This window comes from Carassius auratus, unplaced genomic scaffold (genome assembly GCF_003368295.1).
Source record: "Carassius auratus strain Wakin unplaced genomic scaffold, ASM336829v1 scaf_tig00214480, whole genome shotgun sequence".
In the NCBI taxonomy this organism is placed as follows: Eukaryota; Metazoa; Chordata; class Actinopteri; order Cypriniformes; family Cyprinidae; genus Carassius; species Carassius auratus.
In genome coordinates, this window is record NW_020527673.1 from 965290 (window position 1) to 974680 (window position 9391).

The window sequence follows — 9391 nt, forward strand, 5'->3', positions numbered from 1 at the left end:
GACAGACCTTATTAATAATAAACATATAGGCTACTATTTACAGACAAGCAGAATAGCCCAGAACATGGAAGCAAATTGGCGAAACTGCACATTAAGTGATTGGTGCCCTACTGAAAACCTAAAGAAAATACGGGGCTCAACGAATGAAGACGAGACAGTGGTATAAATTAAATAGCCCAACTCTGTATATTTTTTTAATACAATGTATTAAGTATAGGTAGGCTATTTTCTAAACTGTTATCCTCCATAGGCTTAACTGAAGAAGACTATGTAAAAGTAGGCCTACGGCTAAATTCGGTATACACATTATTAATGTTGCAAACTATATTGCCTTGTGCCTACTGGTAAGCAGAAGTTTTATTAAATCACATTAAAATGTCAAACCCAGTGTCTTCATTCACTCTGCCACAGTCAGTACGAGAGAGTGAAATACACGGGTTATAGCTGCATATCTAGAAACAATGCTAGATTGTTTTTTCATTGCACTTTTATAGTTAGTTATTTATTTCTTTTCACAAGCTGACATAAGGGAAGGGAGTTCTCTTCCTGCAGTTGTGTAAGTACTGCAGCACTGACAGTCATTTGTAAGCATGGGAGGACACCAGCAATCAGACATCTTTTCTTTTTTTACACAAGTAAAGGCAATCCTCTTTCCTCAGCAGATCATACAGCAGCTCTACCAGAGCAGCATAATTGATAACCTTTGAATAGCAAGTGGTCAATCCCAAGAGGGACTGCATAATGGCTGTATCTTAAGGAGATGGAGGAGGAGCAACTCTGACTGCCACCACATGGTCAAGGTTTGGGTGAAGGCCAGGAGAAATAGCAGTGCATCAGAGATTTCATTACATACTTTCTGTGCACGGCGTTCTGACTCTTCCATCTTGTGTGTCAGTCCACTGCCATGTGAAAGCCTTACAATGTTACAATGTGCATTGTTGTCGAAGCAGGGAAACAGAATCAAAAGCAACACAGTAGAAATGTTGGCACCCCTTCCCACTTAACATAAATGGCTTCCAGAGTGGCTATTTCATTTGGGTGCAAAACTGCATTGGCAACTTCACATTGTCCCTCTGTATAGCACCCCTACAGATCCCAACAAATGTCTATTTTTATAACATGCTCATATGGGAATGGCAAAGCTGGACATGTAGAGTAGTTTGGAAGCCAAACAGTGGATCCACAGGAACAGCTAGTTTTTTTTTTTCTATTAGCTCATTTGATTTAGCTTTCTGCTCTCACAATGTCGCAAAATTCCCGTGAGACATTGTGCCTGTATTTAAGTGAATTATTGACCAGCCCTCAGCACACACCATTGAAATTTGGGTTCAGTTTATTTGAAAGCATATTTCTCACACTTATATTTTATCTTTTGTGAACTCACAGTGTATCTAAAATAAGATATTTTAACTTTTTAATGTGCCCTCATAGAGGACCCCCCTCTTAAAATACAACTGTCGTTATATATTTTAAACTATGTACTGTGCATATGTTGATTCATTGGTTTTCATGCTATAAATCCAAACAAAAGAATAAAAACATTCTGGAAAATATGAATTGAAAACATTAATATTGATAATTCAAACCTATCTATACCATTTTCCCAACAAATATTTATTGTTTTGTATAATTTTTACAGAAAATAAAAAACCATTTGAAACTCATGTCATACATGATATAGTTGATTTAAAAAATAATGTAGACAGCCCAATACGTTTTATGTTTTTATATCACTTTAAAGAAAAGGCGTCATCACTCTGGTTTGTTTATTTCCTCTAAAGGACCCTCAAAAAAAATGTTACTACATTTACTACACAAGTTGCAGGGACTCATTAAAGAATGCATTGTTCGATCTACATTTATTTTACTACATTTTCATTTTAATTAGTCTTCACAAAAGATTGAGTAGCTCTAATAGCCCCCATGATAGACATAAATCATTGATCCAAGCACTTGTACTTTCCATAATTAATTCCCTTTAGTTCTCTGCGCGCAAACATGACATCACACCACAATTAGTACAAGCATAAAGGGCAATCTGATGTGTCAGGATTTAAAACATACTTGTTCTGCTTGTCTTTCTCCGTATCCTGTGGTCTCCTAGCAGCTGAAAGCATGAGATGTCCATGTGCTTATTCTCATATCATCGATCCCTTCTAGACTGAATGACCTTGTGTGAATTAGAAACGTCCCCTGACTCCCTGCAATGAGACAAGAGCAGCATCGATGTGCTAAAAGTACTAAAATGGACATATTTTTCCTAATGCTCAGAGGACTACTCCATTCACAAGACCTCTGTTGATCCTTTGTGGAACAGGGAAGATGCGATTGATTTTAGGCTTGTTGTATGCACAACAGAGAGCTGATACATGAGAATTAAAGCATGAACCAAACAGAAGAACTCCATTATTACAGTTCAGTACTTTTGTCTTGTTAATCAATTAGCGATTCAGTTATTAGCACATGGTTATGAATATAATAAGGTACAGTACTTGGTGTGGTGCTCCACGGCTGCATAATTAACACATAATTTCCCAAATGAATTACTGAGCAGGGATTACTGAATAATTCAGACAGAAAATAAAATTTCTGGCATTCGCAGAAGGGAAGAGAGGAGCAAACAGAATACATTCAAGCTCAAACAAGGCTTGCAGTAAGACAAAAAAAAAACTTTTCTGAATGTTTTTAAATTGGGAGTCAGTAAAAAAAAACTGTTAGACAACAAACAAAGGGAATATCAACATGTCTTCAGCATTTCAACTAGGGGTGCTCCGATCAAGATTTTTGAGGCAGATCAACGATCAACAGAAAGCAGTATCTGCCGATACGATCAACGATTTTACTACTTTTAGTGATGATCCATATTTGATATATATGATCCAATCAAGATTTTTAGACATTTATTTATGAAAATTTATTCCTCTCTTAGGTGTCTCTTGTGAGAGGATTTTTTTTTTCTTTTGAGGATTGGAGGGGGCCATTCTTTTTTAATATATACATTTACCATTTACCATTTTAAATGTTTGATCATGCACTGTATTTTTGTTTGTACAATCTTGTAATTGTTGCACAATAGCTTATATAGTGCAAGCCTGATTTAATGAGCTGTATATGAGGTTCACACATACTCTTTTTGCAGTGTCTATGTAGTCCATGTGTGGTACAGAAGCAGCACGGACTGTGCTTTTACACACAAGTCTGCTCCTGATCCTTGGCTGTTTACCACAAACACAACATTTATCCATTATTTTGGACATTATATTGTTACTCAAAATGCTTTTTCAACATTGTGATTATTTTTTTACACAGTACATTAATACAATCATCAATTATTCAATGCTTTATACTTTTGCATTTACTTTTAGATTTATATAAGTTGCTAAAGCAAAACATTTAAGCTACTTTTCTATACGTCATCACAAACATTCTCAATTAAAACTTAACATTGACAGAAACAGCTCTACTGCGTTTTATTTTGCATTTAAATCTTTATTGCAGCAATCCTGCGGTTCATAAAGAACTGTAATTATGAACTTTAAAATTATTACCTTGTTTATCTTAAATTGCTCTTTTCCTTTAAACCTAGCCAAAAAAAAAACGTAGCCTATGTGTTGGCTGTGAAACAAAGCATGTTTATATTTACCGCAAACAATCCGCTGTTACTTTAATTCAGCGCGTGCAGCGCAGCAAAAAGAAAAAATATATAGGCTATATCTGCACTGCTGCTGACGCACGGCTAATTAACTCACTGCCAGACCGCAACCATGTGAACGCTTTAACCCGTTAACATGAGCACGGAAAAAATACGCACCCCACACTGCAAACAGAGTAATGTGAACATGGCAATATTATGTGTGTGTGCTGCAAGTGTGCATGAGCGCACAGCCTTCACGAAAACGTTTGAGCACTGAATGACTTAAACACTGGAAAGAATTAAAAAGAAAAAATGCTAATTCAAAATGTCTCTCAAAAAATATGTCTCACAGAAACTTATTCAAATTACTTTATCAGTTATTTAATTGAGAAATATGAATTGTATCTCACCTAAAGCATTATAATTATTTCACCCACGCCGCACCGTCTCACTTGAGTCACTTCGTGTCGAGCCAAACCTCTCACGGCAAGCACCACGTCATCTTGAGATCAGTTTTATGAGATCAGCCTTTTTAGAGACCGCCGATCAATCATCCGAAAGTGATTATCGGCCGATTGTGGTCGGTAGCTGATCAATCGAAGCACCACTAATTTCAGCATTGTGAATTTGAAAAGGATGATAATCTGGACAGATGATGCAGAGTTTCATTGGCTCTCCATTTTGCAGCATTTATTAGCATCCAGGTCAAGGGTGTGGGCTCTTTCATTTGTGGAGAAATTATACAGGTCAAAGAGGGTCAGCGAAAGGTCATAGTAAACATTATCATTTTAAATGAATAAACATGGCTGCAAGTGGCAATCATCATGACGATTTGGACTCGTGCCATGTATCTTTCCAAATGCTGTGTATTTTTACAGCAAAGTTAGGGCTAGATGAAATAGCTAAAATAATTCCAAAAATGTCTGTCAGTCATATTGAGGCAGGTTTATTTTGTTTACAAAATATTAAAACAAAGATATACATTTTGAAGTTTTTGATTTGGGGGGGCGCTAAAAAGCACTAATGCAAAGTTAGGCTATTAGCAAAATTGTAAATTTCCACAAAATCTGCAGAAAGATACAAACTTAAAAAAGAAAAAATTGTAAAGTAGTAGAAAAAATCTACTGTTAAAAAGAAAGTCTTTTTAACAGTAGAATTAAAGTAGCCGTCATATATATATATATATATATATATATATATATATATATATATATATATACACACACACACACACATCTTCACTGTGTGAATTATTAAAGCTATTAAAGTTACTCAGACAAAATCACTGTCACTTTTCTTGACAGACAGGAGAGGGTATTTAAGGTCGCTGTCACTTTAAGATTGTTTTTTTTTTTTTTTTTTTTTTTTTTTTTTTCAGCTTTAATTTATTTTATTTTTTCTCTTTCAGAAACAAGCAAACAAATACTTAACACCAATTAGAACATAAACAAACCAAGGGGGATACATATAACAGATATACATCATTGACAGTAAATAAAAAATAAAATAAAGAATTACAATTTACAAATGACATTTTTTAATATGAGGGATGTTTTTATACATTTCTTGTTCCTGGAAGTTGAAATCAATGAGTCATAAAATATTTTAAGTTCTTTACAAAAAAAATTAAAGGAGGGAGTAATGGACATTATTCTTGCTTTATGAACATGAAACTTCCCAAGAAGAATTATCACCTTCAAAGTGTTATCAACTACATCTGATCCAGTATTACAATTCAAAAAAAGGATCATAGATTCGTCTATTTTAATTATTTTATAAAATATATCAAAAAACAGCCTAGTTACCGATTTCCAAAAGTCTTCAGAATATTTACAGTTACAAAATAAATGTGTAAGTGTTTCATTTTCTAAATCACAAAAAGAACATTTTGGAGAGACATCTTTTCTAAACTTATTAATGAATGTGTTACAAGGATAGTACCTATGTAGTATCTTAAAATGTACTTCCTTTGCCTTATTTGGCAGTAAAAATTTATTAGTAGCCAACCATATTTTCTCAGTGGAGGGTATAAAAAAAGATTGTTTCCACTTTATGAGTGCTTTTGGGTAACAGCTGACATCACAGTTAATACATTTCCTAATATGTGAGTTATTACACTTAATATCCATAATATTAATACCTCCAATAACAAGATTTGGAATTTGTCGGACAGCTGAATTATACCTGAGATGTACTTTCACAAGGTACAGCAATTTAGGGGAAATGCTTTTCACAACCAAATTATAATCTCTACAGGAAGAATCAATCCCTGAAAAAGAAACAAACTGCTGATAAGTATAAATCTCACCGTTAATATTTAATAAGTCTGAAATAAATATAATTCCCTTATCAAACCAATCTTTTTTAAATATACTCTTGTTTTTAGCCAATACAAATTGGTTATTCCATAGGATGCATGTATGTGGAGAAAAATTATGCTTAAAGGCTATTTTCCATGCTTCTAAGGATTGCTTATGAAAGTTAGATAATTTTATGGGAAGTTTACTATATTTGAAGTCACACGATAGCAAAAAGGGTAATCCACCACACTTTTCAAAAAACAAATTGGGGATATAAAACCATATGGATTTACTCTGGGCCAAACAATGTTTAATCCAATTGATTTTAAAAATAATATTAAGAGTGCTAAAATCAAGGACATTAAGCCCACCCTCTGAAAAAGATCTAATAATAGTTTTTCTCTTTACATATTCAGTTCTATTTTTCCAGATAAACTTAAATAAAGCCCTGTCAATATCAGAACATATTTTAGGACTGACATACAATGACAGAGCAGGATATACCAGCCTCGAAATTCCCTCAGCCTTGGAAAGCAGAACACGCCCATGGATAGTCAGATTCCTCTGAGACCAGCAATTAAAAACTGTTTTTGCTTTAAGTAAACATTTAGAGAAATTAGATTCCATTCTTTCAGATGAACATTTACTAATTATAATACCAAGATATCTGACGGAAAGTTTTACCTTAATTCCACATACATCTGATATATCAGAGTGATGAATGGTCATAATCTCAGATTTAGACTGGTTAACAGAAAGGCCAGAGGCCTGCGAAAACAGTTTTAAAGCTTGTAAAACAATAGGGACCTGCCTTTTGTCTTTTAAGAAAATACATGTGTCATCTGCAAGTTGACTAATCAAGATAGTGCGGTCTGCAATTTGAATGCCCTCAATATTTGAACAATTCACTGTATAAAGATTAAGAAGCTCTGCAACTAACAGAAACAAAAGGGGAGAAATAGGACATCCTTGCCTAATTCCTCTCCCAATGACAAAACGTGGGGAAGTTCCAGAAGACAAAGACACATTACTTGTGATGTCTTTATATAGGGTCTGTACAGTTTTCAAAAATTTAGGACCAAAACCGAAATGTCTTAAGGCTTCATACATAAAGGCATGCTCAACTGTATCAAACGCCTTATAGAAATCTAAAAACAAAATAAGCGCATCATCATTAATCAATTCGGAATAATCTAAAAGATCTAAAACAAGACGAATATTATTTGATATGTGTCGACCCTTCATGAAGCCAGATTGTGTGAGTGAGATAACTTCTTCTAAGCAGGGTTTTAGTCTCCTTGCATATAAAGCAGCTAATAATTTATAATCAGAATTAAGCAAAGTTATAGGGCGCCAATTATCTAAAAACTTTTTATCTTTATTGGGTTTAGGTATTAAAGTTATTAGGCCTTGCTTCATCGATTCAGACAATTCACCACGGTCTAAACACTCTTTGAAAAGATCTAAAATAAAATATTTTATATCATTCCAAAATGATCGATAAAATTCAAATGGTAGACCATCGGGGCCCGGACTTTTATTAAGTGGAGTTTTCGTAATTAAACTATCGATCTCTTCCATAGTAATCTCACCCTCACAAACAGCATAATTATCTTCACTAATATTTGGAATAAACCGTTTCACCTCAAAGAAAAAATTAATAGATGATTCCGATTGAAAAGAAGAAGTATAAAGTCGCTGATAAAAGTCAGCAACAAATTTAGAAATTTTGGTTTCATCGGAAATTAGATTACCATTAATGTCAAGGGTTGAAATTCTTTTTAATTCACCTCTTCTTTTTTCTAAATTAAAAAAATATGTTGAATTTCTTTCTCCAAATTCTAACCATTTTGCCCTTGATCTAACAAATGCACCTTTGGCCTTCTCTGCATAAAGAACATCAAGATCTTCCTTCAATAAAAATAACTTCTCCTTGTCCTGCTCACTAGGAGAGGAAAGACATAAGATATTATTTATTTCCTTTATAATTGCAGAGCTTCTCGACTCCTTTGCCTTAGAAAGCCGTTTTCCAAACTGTATAGAGTATCTCCGACACTCATACTTAAAAAGTTCCCATTTTGCAATAGCAGAGCCTGAGTTAACTTTAAAATTTTCAATAATATTTCTGATACCTGAACAATATAAAGAATTTTGTAAAAAGGACGTATTCAGTTTCCAGTATCCTGAACGTCTCTGAAAATTATTATGAGACTTGGATATTTCAAGATCGATGCAAGCATGATCTGTTAAAGGGGCAGGAGAAATGGTACAAGAACTAATAAAGGAAATTAGCCAGTCAGATATAAGCCAGAGGTCTATTCTAGATTTTTGTGACAAATCTGCTTTAAACCATGTAAATGAGACATTGTTTCCATGGACGTGTCTGTGGACATCTAGCAAATCAAGACTGCTACAAAGATCATGTATAACTAAATTAAGGCTATTAACATTGAGTCTTGGGGGGAATCTATCTAAATGGAGATCAGGGGCCTCATTGAAATCTCCCCCCATAATAACTGCTGCTGAAGGAAATTTTAGTTTTAAAGCAACCAATTTAGTAGATAAAGTTTGAAAAAGAAATTGGTTTAAATTTGAATTGTTGAAGCCATATATATTACATAAAATAAAGACAGCCTCTCCAGATTGAACTATAGCGATTATCCATCTGCCCTCTAGAGAAAAGTGTGACTCAAGAATTTTACCATTAAAATTATAGTTAAATAAAATTATAACTCCCCCAGAATGAGTAGACCCATGTGAAAATAAAGCTTTACCTCCCCACTGTGCTGACCAAAAAGACTCATCGTTAGCACTAGAGTGAGTTTCCTGTAAAAAATAAACATCCCTTCTTTTAGAACTACAAAATAAAAATAAGGCTTTTCGTTTAGTAAGGTCACGAATCCCCCGAACATTAAGAGAAAAACAAGAAAATTTCAAGTACATTGAATAAGAAAAAAAAAAAAGAACAATCTGCTCTAAAGCAAGAGAATTAACTAAGCAAGAAAGGAGCAAAGTGCAAAACTTATCCCTTTAACCTACCAAACTTAAGCATCAAATGCTTTAGAAAATGTTACATCCATGCAAAAGACAAAATAAACATCTTTGCCAGAAATTAACATACGTGCCTGCAGAATATATTCAGTGTCAATTTCAAGTCCTCAAACAGACTTAAGGGCAAACGTTAACATAATTCACAGATTATCCGCTGTAATCTTCTTTCCGTCAATAATGGCAAACGAGCCCTTGAACCCAGCTCGTTTTCCTTCTCTCCTGGCTTGATTTACCAGCGGCCATAGTTTATTACGTGCCTCTCTCGCTCGTTGTGTGAGGTCTTCCGTTATTTTGATGCCTTTCTGCTTGATGACTTCTGAGTTTTTTGAGTCCAACCAAATGCGATCTCGATGAGTACGTGACAAAAACTGCACAATAATCCGCCGTGGAAACGCGCCTGCTTCTC

General features: G+C 34.3%; 1 long non-coding RNA gene across 1 annotated transcript in view; it reads right to left on the minus strand.

The window, feature by feature from the left end:
* LOC113092140 (uncharacterized) overlaps positions 1 to 4251 on the minus strand; it is a 27207-nt gene extending 22956 nt beyond the window's left edge. The window contains exons 1-2 of the long non-coding RNA XR_003287518.1: positions 4045 to 4251; positions 2065 to 2201 (exon numbers count right to left, since the gene is read on the minus strand). This is a non-coding gene — a long non-coding RNA (uncharacterized LOC113092140). The remainder of the gene's footprint in view (positions 1 to 2064; positions 2202 to 4044) is intronic.
* Positions 4252 to 9391: the final 5140 nt, after the last annotated feature.